Consider the following 17,987-nt stretch of genomic DNA (forward strand, 5'->3'; position numbering starts at 1 on the left):
TGACAAAGAACACAAGACCCCTACTGGATCAGGCCAGTGGCCCATCTCGTCCAGCTTCCTCTTTTCACAGTGGCCAACCACATGCCTGTGGGAAGCCTTTTGCAAGCAAGACCTGAGGGTGAGACCACTTGATTACTCAATAACATGGTGACTTGCATAGGTGTAGTTTCCCTCCAGTTTTCCTAAGCCTGTATTTTCTCCCTTTAATTAGAACTTGTCTTCCCCCTTTATGACCAGGTGCATTCGCCTTTATCCTCTTAGCTCAGATTAAATAAATAAATTCACTAACAGGCAAAAAACCCCTTACGGTTTAAGGATGTACCTATAGCCAACAGATATTTCTATCAAACTTCAAAAAGCAGGGAAATTGGACAGCTATAGCGAATGTACCAGGGGAGCAGGAGACCTGACCTCCTCTCTGAGATATTGGACTGCCCTACAAATTTGCAAAAAATGCAAACACAATTTGGGTTGGTCTTTCACAGTCCAATCCACTTCCTGTGTAGCTTGAAAGAATTTCCAGCATTATGCTATTTGCGCTCTTGGGCGGGGGGAGACCTTTTACCCTGGGTTTGGTTGGGGGAGAGGGTAAAGGTGACACAGACAGGCTTTTGAATATTTTAAAACTCATTAAGCAAATTCTCTCTGCTGTTCAGAGAATGTAACTCATTACTCTGTGCTATAAATGCTGTGCTAGACATTTGTTAGAGCCTGTGACAGTCGATTAGATTAAGTGCTCTTTCCCCATCATTAATGATGTTAAGCTGTATTAGTTGTATATATGGTGAGTTAAAACTGCATCTCCCTTTTATGCTACCGCTTGTAGTATCTTGGGCGTAGCACTTTGCTAGTCCTTTGGGAGTTGATGCTTGGCAGGCAAAATGTTAGAGATAAAAATACAAAAGACTGTGGCGCGGATTGGGCTGTTGGTTTTTAAATATATTTCTTTAAGAACAAATTCTGATCTAATGTTCAGTGTTTCGAATTATTTATGTGAGGACACAATGTGGGAAAGTAGGTTTTGTTATTATCCATAGATGTGCTAGACAGGGCCGGCCCAAGGCATGCCGAGGCCCTTGGGCCCACCCTTCCCTGGGCCCGGTGCTCCCCTTCTGCGATTCGCAGCAGGATCGCTGCTGCGGATCACAGAGCGGGAGCTTCGGAGCTCCCACCACTCCCTTGTTCAACCTACTTTTCTGTGTTTTGTGGCTGCGCGGTGCAGGGCTGCCCTTAACCAAGATGGCAGCTGAGGTTTCCCTAAGGAGCTGAAGCCTTTGCCAGAGCTTGGAAAAGTTACTTTTTTGAACTACAACTCCCATCAGCCCAATTTAGTGGCCATACTGGCTGGGGCTGATGGGAGTTGTAGTTCAAAAAAGTAACTTTTCCAAGCTCTGTCTTTGCCGCCATCTTGGCTGATGGCAAGGATGCACATGCATGAGGTCCATTCTGCACAACTTAGGAATTGGGCCTTGAGTGTTGTGGCACCGACCATTTGGAGTTCCCTTCCCTTAAATATTAGACAGGCCCCATCTCTGTTATCTTTTCAGTGCCTACTGAAGACCCTCCTCTTCCAATAAGCCTTTAAAGAAGACACCATATCCCAATCTGCATCTGTACTGTACTGGAATTGTTTTTAAGATGATTTGTTTTTAAATTCAGAAGTTTAGGGTTCCTTTATGATGGTCATGCCACGCCCCTCACAGTCACACCCCTCACTCGTTTGCTCTCCATCATCCTCCCCACGTTCCTTAGTCCTTCTTGCACTCGCCTTCTCTCACAGCGACAGACATCCCAGGGAGACAGTTGGCATAAAAGGGGAGTGTGTTAGCTACTGAAATGAATCTTCTCAGTGGCTGACTCATCTCCTTTCACTTTGATTGGTTCCAGGCAGCAGGAAAGGACAAGAAAGCGTGTTAGAAGACTCTTTTCAGTGGCTAACACATTGCTTTTTCATGCTGATTGGCTCATAGCACACTAGAGACATAGGGACCCTGCTCCTGAAAAAAGAGGTCTAAGACCCACCAAGACCCTGGACGACTACACCTCTGCTCCTGAGCAGATTTGGGAAGGGCGTGCGACAGATGGGAAGGTGGGGAGGAGAGGGGCAGAAGTACCATTGCACCAGCATAAATCCTTGCATTAAGGAAAGAGTATTGGAGACCACCCTTTATCTTCCCCCACCAGCCTGGTGGGCCAACTTTAGCAGGTGGACAAGCCCCCACCTGTAAATCATCTGAGATCAAGTAATTGACACTTGCTCAAGTTGGCATGTTGGGGTGTGGGGCAGATAGTTCAAAAGGCTTGCAAAGAATGTTTTGGAGCTCTTCTGAAGTGCTCCATAATCAGCTGCAAAAGCACTGTGCAGGGGCTTTGCCTGCCAAGCCCAATCCTTACTCGTCATATATGTTAGGGTTAGGGTAGTTGAGAGTTGCTTGCCCAAAACAGTCTTGCAGACCTAAGGGGGGGGGAGGCTTGAAAGCCAAATCTGGCCTGTGAGCTGGAGGGTTCCCCAATCCTGCTCTAGGGCATCAGAAAAGTTTCCAAATTAACCGGATCTTCCTAGAACAATTGTCCCATTAAAAAATATCTGGAGAACCCACATTGCTCAGTCGTATTAAAATGGACAACTCCATTTGTGTTACTTTGAGGAAGGGAATGGAAGTAAAGTCTGATCAAGGGTCTCTTTATTTATATCCCACATTTCTGTCCTGAACGGGAACTTTCAAGATGGCTCCTTTAACCAAATGAGATAACCAATATTTTATGGGAACATGTATAAATGTTTTTAAACACATGCCGATCCTTGTAATTCACTCTCATGAACTAAAGGGGAGAAAGGGAAAACCCCACCCCAGTCGTACAAGCAATTTGGGGTGGGGAACTGTTCTTACCCTGGGAGCCACACTGCCTTCTGAAAACTTTCCAAGGGCCGCATGCCAGAGTCAGGGGCAAAGTGGGTGGAGCAATGAATATAAATCTTCTCTTTGGACAGAAGGCTAGTTTCTACACACAGAAAGAGAGAGAGACACCCTTTCTTTCCTTTATCTAGGCCAGCCTTTCCCAACTTTTGGGTCCCCAGATGTTGCTGGACTACAACTCCCATCAGCCCCAGCTAGCATAGCCACTGGTCAGGAATCGTGGGAACTGTAGTCCAGCAACATTTGGGGACCCAAGGTTGGGAAAAGCTGATCTATGCAAACAAGAGGCGTTACCAGAGCTCAAGGGCACATTCTAGCTAGGCAAAGAACATTCAGGCTGAAAGGCCAGTGACAGGTGTAGCCTGGGCAGAGTTCTAAATAGAGAGGCCTGGGGGTCCACTTTTGGCCTCCAGCTCTGAGGTTCCACACCCATGGCCTAATGATAGTTTTCCGGAAACTTGTGAAAACTATCTTGTTCGGGAGAGCCTTTGGGAAGGACTGACGGGTGAGCCTGACACCTTTTTTATGCTCTTTATTTTTAATTGTTATGTTTTGAGTCCTTTTAGTGTCACTCCCCCATATATCTATGCATATATATACATGTATGTATGTATGTGCATATTGTATTTTATGTATTTTAATTTACTGTAGTGTTTTATGTTTTTATTGTGTATAATTTATTATGTATGTGTGGTATTTTATTGTAAGCCTCCCTGAGTGCCCGATTGTAGGGTAGAAGGGTGGGATAGATTTTAAATAAATAAGTAAATAGATAATGCAAATTAAGCATCTCTGGAACAAGTAGGGTACTTGGCCCTTAGGTTTTACAGCTCTGGGTCAATGGAGAAGGCATACAGTTATAAAACCTCCCCTCCCACCCTGTCTTCACAAAGTCCCTCTGCTATAGGGCAACCCCTAAGAATTGGCATGCAAAAGCCTATGGTTTTTTTCCAGAAAAGACCCACAAGCGAGAAGCTAGATTTACATACACTCCTGTACATAGATTTTTCCTGCAAAATCCCTAACACTCTTATCTGTTTCGACATAACTCCTTTTTAAAAGGACAAGTACTCATTCCCTGGACAAAAGTAGGTTACATCAGAAACAACCCTCCCGTACTGAAGTTGCCAAGGGATAATAAAGCCACTCACATGTTTAATTATCACACTTGTTAATGTCTGCTGTTCGCTGCGAAAAGGTCATCTTCTGTGCAACATTCTGCATGCAAGAGATGACTTCTGGAATCAAATCTATGGAGGCATACTGTGAAAACATTACATTGGGACTAATTTCCAATCCACAATGTTTTCTGACCTGTTCATGTCTCAGGAGCTCTGCCCACTCGAAGGACAGAGTTTTCTCAGGATTTTTTTGTGTGAAGGCAGAATTACATATCAGAGCATGCTTCAATAAGGCTTGCCTTCCACTGCAAAATATATATATTCAAGGGGGGAAATGGGGATTCTGGAACAGGCAGAGAACAGCAGCAAGCATGCTCTCAAAATGAATAAGGGGGCGAGTTGTTTGGCAGAAACATAATTTGTGTGACTGTTGTTTTCTATGCCATAACCACCCTGAAAAATGAAACAGCCATATAGCACAATAAAAGGTGCTATTATGATAATTAGGCATCAATAATTCTCTTTATGTACTGCGTTTAATTGCAAAAAATACAAAACAGTACAACCATATAACCAAGATTAGGTTCTCGCCACAATAAGCCCATTGATGCCCTACTGAATTTGCCCAACTGGCACAGCAAACAGCTGGTTTATACCTAAGTTGCCAGGTTAACAGTTGGCAGTTATTACATTTATGCCCTGCCCTTCCCCCCAAAGGAAGCCCAGGGTGGCAGACACTTTAACTGTCATGAAAAAAATGGAAATGGACTGCCTTCAAGTCAATCCCGACTTATGGCTACCCTTATGAATCAGGATTTCATGGTAAGTGGTATTCAGAGGGGGTTTACCATTGCCTCCCTCAGGGCTAGTCCTTCCCAGCTGGCTAGGGCCTGCTCAGCTTGCCACAGCTGCACAAGCCAGCCCCTTCCTTTTCCACAACTGCCAGTTGGGGGGCAACTGGGCTCCTTGGGACTATGCAGCTTGCCCATGGCTGCAGAGGTGGCAGGACACGTAACCCCTGAGCCACTCACTGTGGGGGTGATCTTTAGCTGGCCCTTGACGCCCAGGAGACGCAAGCGGGGATTTGAATCCGCAGACTCTGGACTCCCAGCCAGGCTGCCCTCTCCACTGTGCTATACCAGCTTTTGCCCCAAAGAATATTGTAAACTGTCATTTGTTTGGGTGCTGGGAATTTTATCTCTGTGAGGGGTCTCTGCAGTTCCCAGGATTTCTTGGGATGGGAGATATGACTGTTGAAGTGGTATAAGAGTGCTTTACATGTATGCTGTGGATGTGACCTGGGTGCCTTTATCAGTACCAAAGGCTGGCACCCCAAAAAACTGAAGTTTAGACTATCTTGTTTTTAATTGTGGCTCCCATTTGGGGCTATGCCCCATGGGACGCATGGACCACAGGGCCTCCAAGGTGCCCCCCTTTCTGGACAGGCTTGCAGACTTGCCAGTAGTCACCCAGTCGGCTTTGTGGCTGATCAGGAATTGGAACCCTAGCCCAGGGCTATTGACACCATATTGCAAATCTGCAAATGAACAGTAGAATTTCCATGCAACTATTCCTGATTTGGCTCCCAGTGCACTCAAGTCTTTATTCGCTCGTGTCTTAGACAAAGTAAGCTGAAGTGTGACAGTTTCCCCCCAGCCTTAATAGACTGTGGACTTTCTCAAGAGTAACTTGGATTCTCCTGCGCCTGCTTCAGACAGAAGGGAAGGCACAATATTGCCCTAACAGGCTCTTGAAGTATGAGAGGTCTCATGTCTTTCTTAAAGCAATCATGTTCTAGCATGTATGCTCCGTTTTAGTCATTTAAACTAGTGGTTTTTCTGCCTCTTCCCCATCTCTCTCTCTCCTCCCCACTTCCCGTGAAGTAGACTGTTTTGTTCCGAGTTCTTCCCCCTTGTCTGCTTTTTATCTTACTGAATTACCCATATTTTTTCCCATTTGAGCTTAATTGTATTCAGAATCAAGTTTCTCCCAGGTTATGCCATCTCTTTATTTCAGGGCAGGCCTCTTGTGGATTGTCTGCGGTTTCTCAGAACAAGTATTGTAATCGCTCTGCTTAAGAGTTGTACAGAGTCCCCCCCCCTTCTCTCCACCCCGCCTTCGAAAATAGCTTTTCTGATTGCAAGGCAGGCTGATGTATGAAAATGCGTTTCATATACTCATACCCTTTGAATAGATTGACGACTGAAAATAACGTACGTTTGGGCAGAATATAGCGAGTGAGTTAATAGCAAACGAGACCTCTTTGGAAGGCTGGCAGCGCAGAGCAGCCTTAAAAAAGCACACACTGACCGGTTGATCAGATTGCACCCCTTCAGAAGATGATGCTGTGAAATGGTGTTCTTCAGCTAGAGGTGGGCCGGAGACAGAAGTGAGTGTAATTTCTTTTGAAGGGTGCGTGCAATTGCTTGGTTGGCCTTTTATTTACAGATTTTGAAAATGCCCCTATTCCCCTTTTTCAGGGAAGGCAATAAAAGTAACATTCTCCAGAATCTGTCAGGCCTTGGCCAAACTCAGAGGCAGGCTGCAGCTCAAACTGGCAGGGTCAGAGGTAGACAATGTGGTTGAGGGGAAGCCAGGGGGGGTCAGGCTTCTGACCAAGCAGGTGAGGCAAAGGAGTAAGGTTAGCTACATGGAGAGGAGAGTTGCTCAGACTGAGGGGCTGACTTGGAAGTTAGGGCTTTATAGGGCCTGGTGCGTCCCAATTGGCTTGTGAGGTCAGCTGACTGTGTTCAGGGTGGAAGTGCAGCCTAGATGGCGCCTTTGAGCTACAGAACCTAGTCTACCTGGCTTGTTTGAGGGACCAAGTACTGGCGATGCAGGAGGTAAGATGCCAGAAAGGATGGGCAAATCTGTCAGTTCTGGGTTTTTTGTCAGTTCAAATTTTTCTAATTTGAAATTCAGTTCTCCACATTTCCAGGTTAAAAAGCTTTAATTTCCCAATTGAAGGGTTGTTGTGAGGATAAAATTGGGGGAAGGGGGAGCCATGTTTGTATGCCACTTTGAGCTTTGGTGAGAAAAGGTGGGATAGGAATGCAATCATAAATAAAATAAAAAGTCTGCATGAAAACACAACAGCATTTTGAGTGTGAATTTCTCTTCGTACTATGCAGTTTAGCCCAATGTACATATTTTTTGCAAAGCATTTCCTCCTAAAGCAATGCGTCTTTGTACGTTGCTTTCACTAACATGCATTTTTGTGGATGCTTTATCCCAGTATATGCATTTTTGTACACATTCCTTGGCTGGAGAACTGCATTACAAAATTTGGAGAAGTGCAAATTTTGAAAGATAACTGTGTTTTGGTTCCTGTATTGTTTTGGTAAGGGCAAATTAGGCAGGTTTACCTTTTAAATGCCAACTGAATTGAATTTCTTTTCCATCCCGAGATGCCAAAGACAGACTGCTGGAGGTTGTGGTTCTAGCCTACTACACTTGTGTGCGCACACCTCTGGTGCTACACAATGTTGTAACTCTAATGCTTCCACCGCACTTTCTTCTGCAGTCTTCCTTGACTCTGTGGGCTTATTGGACGGATGATTTTGGTTGCTCTTACCTTTGTTCAGCTCTCAGTGGAGGAGGTTGTTGGAGATGCATATTTTGGACAACATTTCGCTGACACAAAAAAAGTTGCTAGTGGAGCAAGTATACTGCTAAGGGGGTTGGATCCAATGGCCTTATAGGCCCCTTCCAACTCTGCTGTTCTATGATTCTATAAGGGACTTGGTGCTACATTGGCTACAACTCTATGTCCTGGATATTTAAAGGGGTGGGAAAAAAGAGGGCAATGTGATCCTCGCTACTTCTGATGGTGGCAGAGGGGCACTGAACCTCTCTTGTTTCTTCTCCGGTCTTACTTTGTCTGATCTCATTGGGTGTTCAGTACTAGTCCTACTCAGCGTAGACCCATTGGTTAGGTAAGAGGTGGAAGCAGGGAGGATTCCCTCTCCCACATGCTTCTCTGTGTTGGGTTCTCTAATGGCTGGTAGACCAATTAGAGATTTAGTAAATGAGCAGAGTTTAGCTTAGTGTGGCTTGCTCAGTGCTCTGTGCAGCATGGGTGTGATTTTACTTGAGAGAAAGTGAGCTTTTACCTTGCTTTAAATCACTCAGATTTAGACCTGGTTTCAAAATAAGAAAAGACAACTGTATTAATAGAAATACGTACTGGATTGGAAAGGTACTGCTTCTAACTCTAGAACTAAATTGGAGGCTGCAACAACCATGCCTGGACATTGCCCCTTATGCTAGAGGAGAGGAGACAAAGATAACATGGCTCCTTCTCCTCCGGTGGTCAGCTAAGAAGAAAGAAACAGCAAGGTGAATCAGAAGTGTGAATAGCTCCCTGAGACATACCAGTTTACACGGAAGGAAGATGGACAGAAAAGATGAGCACAGGTCAGTGGCAGTCTAGGCAGCTAGGAGGACTGTCTCTCTCCCCATTCAAAGCGGACCAAATGGGAGTTGGTCTTGTCACACTTCTACAAAAGTAAAACATGCACATGCCACTTTATATATGAACAGAGCCGACACGTGAATCATGGCTCTGTTATGTCTGTTCCAGCCCTGGCGAAGCAGTTGAAACAGTGACATGAAGCCTCAGATAGGTAGCTATCAACTTAGGCCAGTGATTCTTAACCTTTTTGGATTATGGACCCCTTTGAGAATCTGCTGAAAGCTGTGGACCCACATAAATAAATAACTACAATTAATTGAATTGTATTGGAAATTGGGGTTTTTTTGGTGCCTGGCCCTGTAGGGATCCATGGTCCACAGGTTAAGAAGCCCTGACTTAGGCAGCAAACGGGAGTGAGGACCTGAGAGATTTAAACTTGGTTTCATTCAGCTGTTTCATCTTTCTTTCTTCTGCCAGAGTTTTGCTGCTCCCCACCAAGAGCCAAACTGGTTGTGGTGCTAAAAGCATCCTTATGAAACAGGGGTGAAGAACTTTTTCAGCCCAAGGGCTGCATCCCTTTCTGGGTAGCCTTCTGGAGGCCAGATGCCAGTGGTGGGTGAGGCCAGAGGTAGAAGGTGGCAGAGCAACAAATGGAAAATTTACCTTTGTACAGTAGGCTACCTTCTACACACCCACAGATATACCCTCTCTATCCTCCTCCTAGGCCAGCGAGAGGCATTATCAGACTTCAAGGATGTGTTCTACCCATTCAAAGACCCTTGGGGTGTGTGGCCTGGGGAGAGGGGGTGGCTGGGAGGAAGTTCTAAGGGCCAGACAGAGAGGCCTAGAGGGCTGCATTTGGCCCCTGGGCCTAAGGTTATAAAAAGTCATTTTTTTTCAAAAAAATGCAATTGCAAGTGTGGGGTCCCTCTGTTTTTTATTGGGACTGCTGCATTTGTGGAACGGGGAATAATTTCTTCCTAAGCCATGTTTCTGACAAAAAGCTCCCACTTGGGAACGAAGCTCCCACTGATGCCAATGGGAGCTTTTCCCCTACAGTTAATAGGAGCACACATGGGCATGGTGATTTTCATCAGGACTGCAGTTTGGGAGGGTACGGTTAAACGTCCCCTACCTGCACACTGTGCTTCCCATGAAAATATCCCCCACTTATTAAATTAAAAAAGCAGCCCTGACATGTTTTCTTATAACTGCTTCAAACCGCATTGATTCCAAGTACCATCATCTGATGTGCTTGCAGTTTTGATCTTCCCTTTGGACAGAAGAATTTGGGTGGGTGTGCTTATTTTTAGAAAATGAGTTAGTAGGGAACAAGTGAATCTAAAACAAGGCTAAGCTTTTGCATCTTTGAATTGCTCAGCAGGTAAAAATTAGAATTGGCAGATGGGAGATGCCTTTTGGCCAAGGTTGAATTTGTTTAGTCAAGCCGTAGAACTGTTACCCTTGCCATTCTGCACCAGCTCCTGGAAGGCAGTTAACTCTCTTGAATCGAGCGACGTATTGCAATTGCGACCAACAGAATTTGCTTATGCATGCTTGACTTACCAGTATGTGTCTTCCATTTGTGGTGGACTTTCCCCTTCTATCCTCCTCTTGTTGGCATAATGTCAAGCAAGAAAGCATTCTGTATTTTTAATAGTTATACTGTATAAATGGCTATCATCAAGTGACTTCCTGCAGTTACTGGCAAAAGTAGTCCTGTTACAGCAATGACATTGTTGTCTCCCCAATGCGACGACTAATTGCCAACCAATAGATGGCCTGGAGCTACACTGGCATAGTGCAGTGGCTTAATGTGCAAGTCCCAAGTTCAAATTTCTTCTCTGCTGCAAAGCCATGTACATTTGTGCAGTTGAGAGGGTGAGGATCCCTTGCTCAGTGGGCATTCTGGCCTGCCCTATTCTGGTTGCCCCAGGGCTTAAAAGGTTTACAAGCACCACAAACAATACATTGGGTTGTATTCAATACAGCACTAAGCAGATCATTCTGTCAGTGCAAGGATTTCTCCTTGCATAATGGAGCAATCTTCCCATCTCCTCTCCCTGCACGGCTCTTAACCTGTTCTGAGTTCTCCCGAACTTCCCAGAACAGATATGGGAACAGTGCAGGGTGTGTGCCAGGGGAGGAGAGGGGGGAAATCCCATTGTGCTAGTTCTAACCCTTGCGCTAGCACAACCTTTTAGTTGAATACCACCCATTGATTTCCATTGCTGCAAGTGGTTTTTGCGACCCCTTAAGACTCAGCCAGGCATTATATGAAACAAATGCTATGGCATATATCTAACATGCTGGGTCCACTCATGAAAGAGCCCTTGTGCCTAGTGGATGGCAGAGTTGAAAGGTTGCAATGCAAAGGAATCTATTGCAACAGTTGTGCTAGCGAAAGCTTGTCATGCAAGAGCTTGTTCTTGTGCAATCTGTTGTGCAGCAATCTTTAGTCACGTGTTTGTGTTTTACATTGTGCAATGATGTTCCGCCAGCGCACTGGATGCAACCTATGGCTTTGCGCATAAGCTGTCCAGTTCAGTAAGAGCTTGAGGCTCACAGCATTGCCCCGTCAATAGTCTGAGTCAAGAAACCATGGCACTTGCAGGACCTTGGAGAGCTCCCAGAGTCCTGCTGAGGCACCCATACAGGCTGTTGTCTCTGCCAGCACTTAGATCCCAAGTGAAGCCTTCTGTAGATTTTAACTGGACAGGTAGTGTAGCTGACTTGCTGTAAAAAATGGAAATGGACTGCCTTCAAGTCGATCCCGACTTATGGTGACCCTATGAATAGGGATTTCACGGTAAGAGGTATTCAGAGGAGGTTTACCATTGCCTCCCTCTGAGGCTAGTCCTCCCCAGCTGGCTAGGGCCTGCTCAGCTTGCCACAGCTGCAGAAGCCAGCCCCTTCCTTGTCCGCAACTGCCAGTTGGGTGGCAACTGGGCTCCTTGAGACTATGCAGCTTGCCGATGGCTGCACAGGTGGCAGGACACGTAACCCCATAGCCACTCACTGTGGGGGTGATCTTTAGCTGGCCCTTGACACCCAGGAGACCCAAGCGGGGATTTGAACTCACAGACTCTGGACTCCCAGCCAGGCTTTCCCTTATTTTATTTTGTAGTCTTTGGCACCTGTGGAGGTGAGGTGACAGGGGTACTGTGTGAGATTGGACAGATTCATGGAGGATAAGGCTATCAATGGCTACTAGCCATGATGGCTATCCTCTGCCTCCATAGTCGGAGACTGTATGCTTCTGAATACCAGTGTCTGGAAACCACGGGAGGGGAGAGTGCTCTTGTGATCAGGTCCTGCTTTGGGGCTTCTCACTGAGGCATCTGGTTGGCTTTAGTGAGAATAGAATGCAGGACTAGATGGGTCACTGGTCAGATCCAGCAGGCTCTTCTTATATTCTTAGATTCTTTCTCTGAATTAGAGGAGGGCAGCAGGGCTGTGTCCTCTAGCTGGGAGGCTCCTGAAGAAGGTCCTGGTATTTCTTTAGCCCGAGGACCCTTGTCATCCTCAGACACACAGTGCATGGGCCTTGGTTCGTGGGTCATGGCATAACCATAGTTCAATGTTATGTGCATGAGCCTTAGGGTTTGCACACCTTCCTCCAGTAATCACTTTCCTTTTAAACTAACCACCGTTACCCATGTTGTCTAAACCTGAACCACATCTGCACAATACATTTAAAGATCTGTTATTCTGCTTTAAACGGTCATGGCTCCCCCCTAAAAAATCCTGGCAGCTGTAGTTTGTAAAGGGTGCTGAGAGTTGCTAGGAGGCCTCCATTCCCCTCTCAGAGCTACGATTCCCAGAGTGACTTAACAAACAATCCCTATACAGCAACAATTCATTTATGAATCTGCCTCAGTTCAGTAACTAATTGGTGCAAAACCGGAAGTACTTCTTACGAATATTTACAAGGATGCGACAAAGCTTTATCTTCCCGAAGCTGGAGAAGAGGAAGTTCTGGCCAAAAAAATGATGTTTTGATATGGTCTGGGCAGTTTGTTTTAAGTATGGAAACAGAGTGCATTCTAGTCTTGTGTAAACATGTCTGTCCTTTAAGCGCTGAATAGGTGCCTGTGCTTAACGTGTTTAATTCCCCCCACCTACATTTTTCAAACGGAACATTAACAGTTTTCCAGCTGTACATTATTTGTCTAACTCCTCTTTTTGAGTCCAGGGGGGGTGGAGGAAGCACCCAGGACCGAGACCTATTTCTATGCTGCAAAACTATGATTAGTTTATGTGCAAAGATGTGCCACTGATGTATTCCCCCATCTTCTTTCCTAACTCTCTTACTTAGGCTGCATTCACACCATACATTTAGTCCTCTATTATTTCCACTTCCACTTTAAACAGTCATGGTTCTTCTCAGAGACTTCTGGGAAGTGTCTTTCGTGAAGGGTGCTGTAGAGTTGTTGTTGTTATATGCCTTTGAGTCAGTTATGATTTATGGCAACACTATGAATCTTTTGGATGTATTCAGAGAGTTTTCAGGGTAAGGGGTATTCAGAGGTGACTTACCATTGCCTTCCTCTAAGGCAGTGATTCTCAAACAGTGCGCCCAGGCACACTGGTGCGCCCTAAGAGGTGGCTAGGTGTGCCTCAAATATTATGAAAGCATATTTTAAAAAGGAGAAGAAACCCATTTGTATAGGGTAAGTAATAGTTTTCTATAATTTATTTTTATTCATAGTTTAAAATATATTAATATATTTTAATTTTGTACACAAAGTGCGCCAGAATTTTTTTTTATGTTTTACAGTGCACCGCGAACCAAAAAAGTTTGAGAACTACTGCTCTAAGGCTACGGCACCCGGTATTCCCAGGTGGTCTGCCATCTATGTACTAACCAGGCCTGACCCTGCTTAGTTTCTGAGATCAGACTAGATTGGGCGTGTTCAGGGTAGTATTGCCATAAGCATAGAGTTGTTAGGAGACCCCAAATCCCTCTCACAGAGCCACAATTCCCAAAGTGGTTTAAAAGTCAGTCCCTTTTCCCAGGGAACTCTGGGAATTACAGGCCTGTGAGAGGAATAAGAGGTCTCCTAACAACTCTCAGCACCCTTCAGAAATGACACTTCCCAGAATTATTTGGGGGAATCCATGACTGTTTACAGTGGAATGAATATATGGTGTGAATGTGGCCTTAGTTCCATGTACATGAATACATTTTTTCTTTGGCTCCAGGCTTGCTCTGAGAGCAAGGATGGCAACTCACCTTGGTTTTAAACATGCAAAAGCACCATCTGATGACCCCTGATGCCGGCCTTGCCTGCAAGTAGAAAGCTAGTGGATGCTTGCTGGGCTAGTTGTCTGTTTCTGGCCCTGCTGTTGCCACCAGTTTACCTGCCGCCTTCTCTGCATGAGAGAGCGAAGAGCGGGGGGAGGAGTAGCAATCTGTGCATTAGTCTGTGGGTAAAACGGGGTGGCCATCACCACCTTCACCCAGCACATAGTTAAACTCTGGAATTCGCTCTTGCAAGAGGAAGTGCTGGTTGCCAACTTGGATGGCTTTGAAAGAGGATTAGACAAATTCAGGGAGGATAAGCCTGAATTCACTAACCCTGATGGCTATGTTCTGCCTCCATTGTTGGCAGTAGTGTAGGGGCAAACTCAAGTGCAGGGTCCTTTCATGATAGTCACAGCCATGCCCCTCCCCCCTTTTTTGCTGCTGGGTTGAGAATGAGATCCTTGTGAATGCCTTCTCCCACAATGTCCCTAGGAGCCAATCAGCTTGAAAGGAGAGAGTGTTAACTACTGAGCAGAGTCTCCTCAGTGGCTATCTCACCTCCTTTCACTCTGACTGGCTCCTATCAGTGGGAAAGGACACAGAAGCATTTTAGAAGGCTCTTCTGAGTGGCTAACACACTCCCCCTTTCATGCTGATTGGCTGGTAAGATGCTGGAAACATAGGGACCTTGCTGCCAAAGAAGGAAGAGATTTAAGAGCTCACCCCTGAGACCCTGGATGACTACACCTCTGACTGTTGGAGAGCCAGTGTGCCTCTGAATTCCAGTTGCCAGTAATCACAGGCGAGGAGTGTTGCTGTTGCATTCGGGTCCTGCTTGTGGGGGTCTCAGAGGCATCTAGTTGGCCACTGTGAGAGCAGGATGCTGGACTTGATGGGCCACTGGCTTGATCCAGCATAGCGCTTCCTATGTTCCCCCAACCCACCCCGCCCGCTTGATCCAAGTCTTGCCATTACTACATTATTATTACTATTGTTATATCCCCCCTTTCCTCAAAGGGTTTCCCCCTCTCCATGTTTTGTTCTCACAACAACCCTGTGAGGCAGGTTAGGCTGACAGGCAGCGACTAGCCCCAGATTGCCCAATGCACTTTGTGTCTGAAACAACACTTAAATCCCGGTCACCCAGGTCCAAGTCCTATATCGTAAGTCCTACATGCGTCTCGAATGGGGGTTCTCCTCCATCTGTCTTATCTATTTCCCCCATTGTTGTGCTGCCTGAAGCAAAGTGCTTCGCCGTGCTGTATGGCCGAGCCAGCAACTTATAGAGAGCACCAAGTTGGGGAAGGCTGTTATAGGACATCACTCCTAGGACCACAGGCAGCTGCCTTATACTGAGTCAAACCGTGGGCCCACCTAGTTCCAGTGTGGTGAAGTGGTTAGAGTGTTGGGCTATGGCTTTGGAGGCCAGGGTTTGACTCCCCATGAAGCTCACTGGGTGACCCTGGGCCAGTCGCTGCCTCTCAGCCTAACCTACCTCACAGGGTTGTTGTGAGGATAAAATGGCAAGGGAGAGAGCTATGTATGCCACCTTGAGCTCCTGGAGGAAAGGTGGGATGCAAATTTGATAATAAATAAATGGTTCAGTATTGTCCACACTGACTGGCAGCAACTCTCCAGGGTTGCAGATACGGAGTCTTTCCCAGCCCTACCTGGAGGTGCCAGGGATTGAACCTGGGACCTGAGCTACAGCCCTTCCCTTTGTGGCCTTGGTTTGAATTTGGGTACTTTATTGCTTGAATTTTTTTCAGGGGTGTTTGTTGTTATATGCCTTCGATTATGACTTATGGCAACCCTATGAATCTATTTTGGATAGATTCATAGGGTTTCATGGTAAGAGGTATTCAGAGGTGGTTGACCATTGCCTTCTTCTAAGCCTACGGCACCTGGTATTCCCAGGTGGTCTCCCATCCAAGTAGTGACCAGGCCTGACCCTGCTTAGCTTCCAAGTTCAGACGAGATTGCATGGGATAGCATGGCCGTAGGGATAATCAAGTTCTGTGTTGCTAGCAAGAGATGTTTATTGGTAGTCAGAGGTATTATTTCTTCACAAAGGAAACAGAAGCGTACAGATGTAGGGTACGAAGTTTCCAACTTTCCTGACCTTTGCTGTTCCTAGATCTCATCAGTGTTCTTGTCTTTTTGACAAGAAGTCTTTCCCTTGAATTTGTTAGGCATTTTTGACCAACGTACACATTTTTTGCGAGCACTTTCTCCTAGTATAATGCATTTTTATATTATTTTCACTAGTATATTCATTTTTGTGCACATTCTCCCCTAAAACATGCATTTTTGTAAACGTTCTTTGGTTGGAGAATTGCATCGCAACATTCGGATATGTGCAAATTTTGAAGGATGGGCATGCTTAGGTTCTCATATTGTTTCAGAAAGTTCCAGTTTGATAGGTTTGGCTTTAAATGAGAACCAAGTCAAATTTCTCCCCCATCCCTAGTTGCAGCCTAAGGTTTTGACTCCAGTTGCTTCCCATAGGGAGCAGAAATCAGCACTGTAGTATTGCCGTTATCTTCCCATCAGCTGGGACTCCTGACCCTCAATGCTACATGGTGATGTTGTTCTACTGAAATATATCATCTGGGCTTGCTCTGTAGCCCTTTGGGGCAGAAGTCTTACATACATTAAACTGGCATTAGGAAGTCTCTAAAAATTTCAGGTGTTCATGCTATGCTTCATTATATCCCAGTGTTCTGGAATTCAACAGAGGGACACCGTAGCTGGGCTCTGGGTGCTTTATTATGGGCCAAGTAACTGGTCTTTCAGCACTGTAAGGATAGAACGGCTCCCCTGCTCGCTTGTTGGTTGGAAGACCTTAATGTTTTGGCCCAGGTTGGGAGGGGAGGTTTTGAGGCACCAGACTATGACAATGAGGACTGGGAGAATGAACTGGGGAGGAGACAAGAAGCAGGGATACTTCACAGAGCACACAAATCCCAGTCACTGACACCTTGACTCCCTCTGATCCTGCCCCCCGTGGAAGTGCAACCAGAGCTGTCAGAGACTGTCCCTTTGGAGACTGTTCTGTTAGACACACCCTCATTGCCTGTGCCTGTAGCAGAGGCACCACCTGTTTCACCTGACATTTCCCAGCCGGGTGCCCTGCAGGTTCCCATGGTCGAGCAAGCTGACCGCCCACCACTCTCGGAGGGGGAAGCTGTGAGCCAGCCCCATTGCTCGGATGCGCCGGCAGCAGAAGCAGGAGATTCAACAGACATTCAGGAGGAGCAAACGGCTTCACGCAAAAGCCAAGCCTTCTTAAAGGGATGCAGGGGAGGGGTTCATTGCTGGGTCAACATCGTAGTGCTGTGAAGTCATACTTAGAGTTAGTAAGGGAAAAGTTCCTAGAAAGTGTAGTTAGGTTAATGAGGCACACTGCTATTGATGTAACTGTAACTTTACTAAAAAGAGAAAAATCACAGGTGTGTCTGAGATTGGATCTCTCGACCTCGGGCAGGACACTTCCTTTGCTTGCAGCATAAGAAAGAGCTACTTTTACTCAGAGGCACAAAGAACATAAATATTCTGAGAACTGGGACTCTACTTGGAGCAGTTTGATCAATATACCATGTGGGCTCTGCCGGAGCCTGTTCCCTCCCATCCTGCCCCCTTCTATGTCCGACCTGATTTATTTGTTCTTATTTATTTTTCTTTTCTCTCCTTTTTTTTTAATAAAACCTTTGTCTGATTTTCTTAGGGTATTATGAACTGACCTGTTTGCTGCTCTGTTTGCTCCCCTTTTTATTGGTACTTGTCTTCTTACAGAAAAGTTTGAAAAAAAACAAACTATGCATGTTAGAGATTAATGATAGAAATTAATGGTGCTGTTAATCTCAGTTGGGGTAGTCAACATGGTGTCCTCCAGATGTTGTCGGACTCGAACTCCCATCAGCCCCAACTGGCATAGCGGGATGCTTGGGGTTGATGGGAGTTGCATTCCAACAACATCTCAAGGGGGCCATGTTGGCTACCCCCGATTTACATTGCCATTTTAGAATGCACTACACTACAGCTCCAACGACTCATCTCGAGAACCCACAAAGCGTAGGAAATGGCTCTGTCTGCAATGGCAGAATCAGGAGTGCTAATAAATAAATTCTTAATGTTCATTGTAATGTTTCTGAAGTGTTGTTGTCTTGGCAACATGATCTCTCTCTCTCTCTGTTTTAAATATAGCTGGCTAAGAGGTAGATTATTTTTTTTTTACATGGGCAAACGGAGGTGAATATAGCAAAACAAACCTAATTAGCAGAGCT

The 17,987-nt window shown here is 45.7% G+C and overlaps 1 protein-coding gene and 2 pseudogenes across 9 annotated transcripts in view; 1 reads left to right on the forward strand and 2 right to left on the reverse strand.

The window, feature by feature from the left end:
* The window catches only part of ARVCF (ARVCF delta catenin family member), a 576,381-nt gene that overhangs the window by 33,951 nt on the left and 524,443 nt on the right, over positions 1–17,987 (forward strand). The gene's annotated exons all lie outside the window — the stretch shown is intronic.
* On the reverse strand, positions 13,273–13,391 carry LOC133373545 (5S ribosomal RNA; annotated as a pseudogene).
* LOC133373554 (5S ribosomal RNA) lies at positions 15,594–15,706 on the reverse strand (annotated as a pseudogene).

Source organism: Rhineura floridana, chromosome 19 (assembly GCF_030035675.1).
Source record: "Rhineura floridana isolate rRhiFlo1 chromosome 19, rRhiFlo1.hap2, whole genome shotgun sequence".
Lineage (NCBI taxonomy): Eukaryota > Metazoa > Chordata > Lepidosauria > Squamata > Rhineuridae > Rhineura > Rhineura floridana.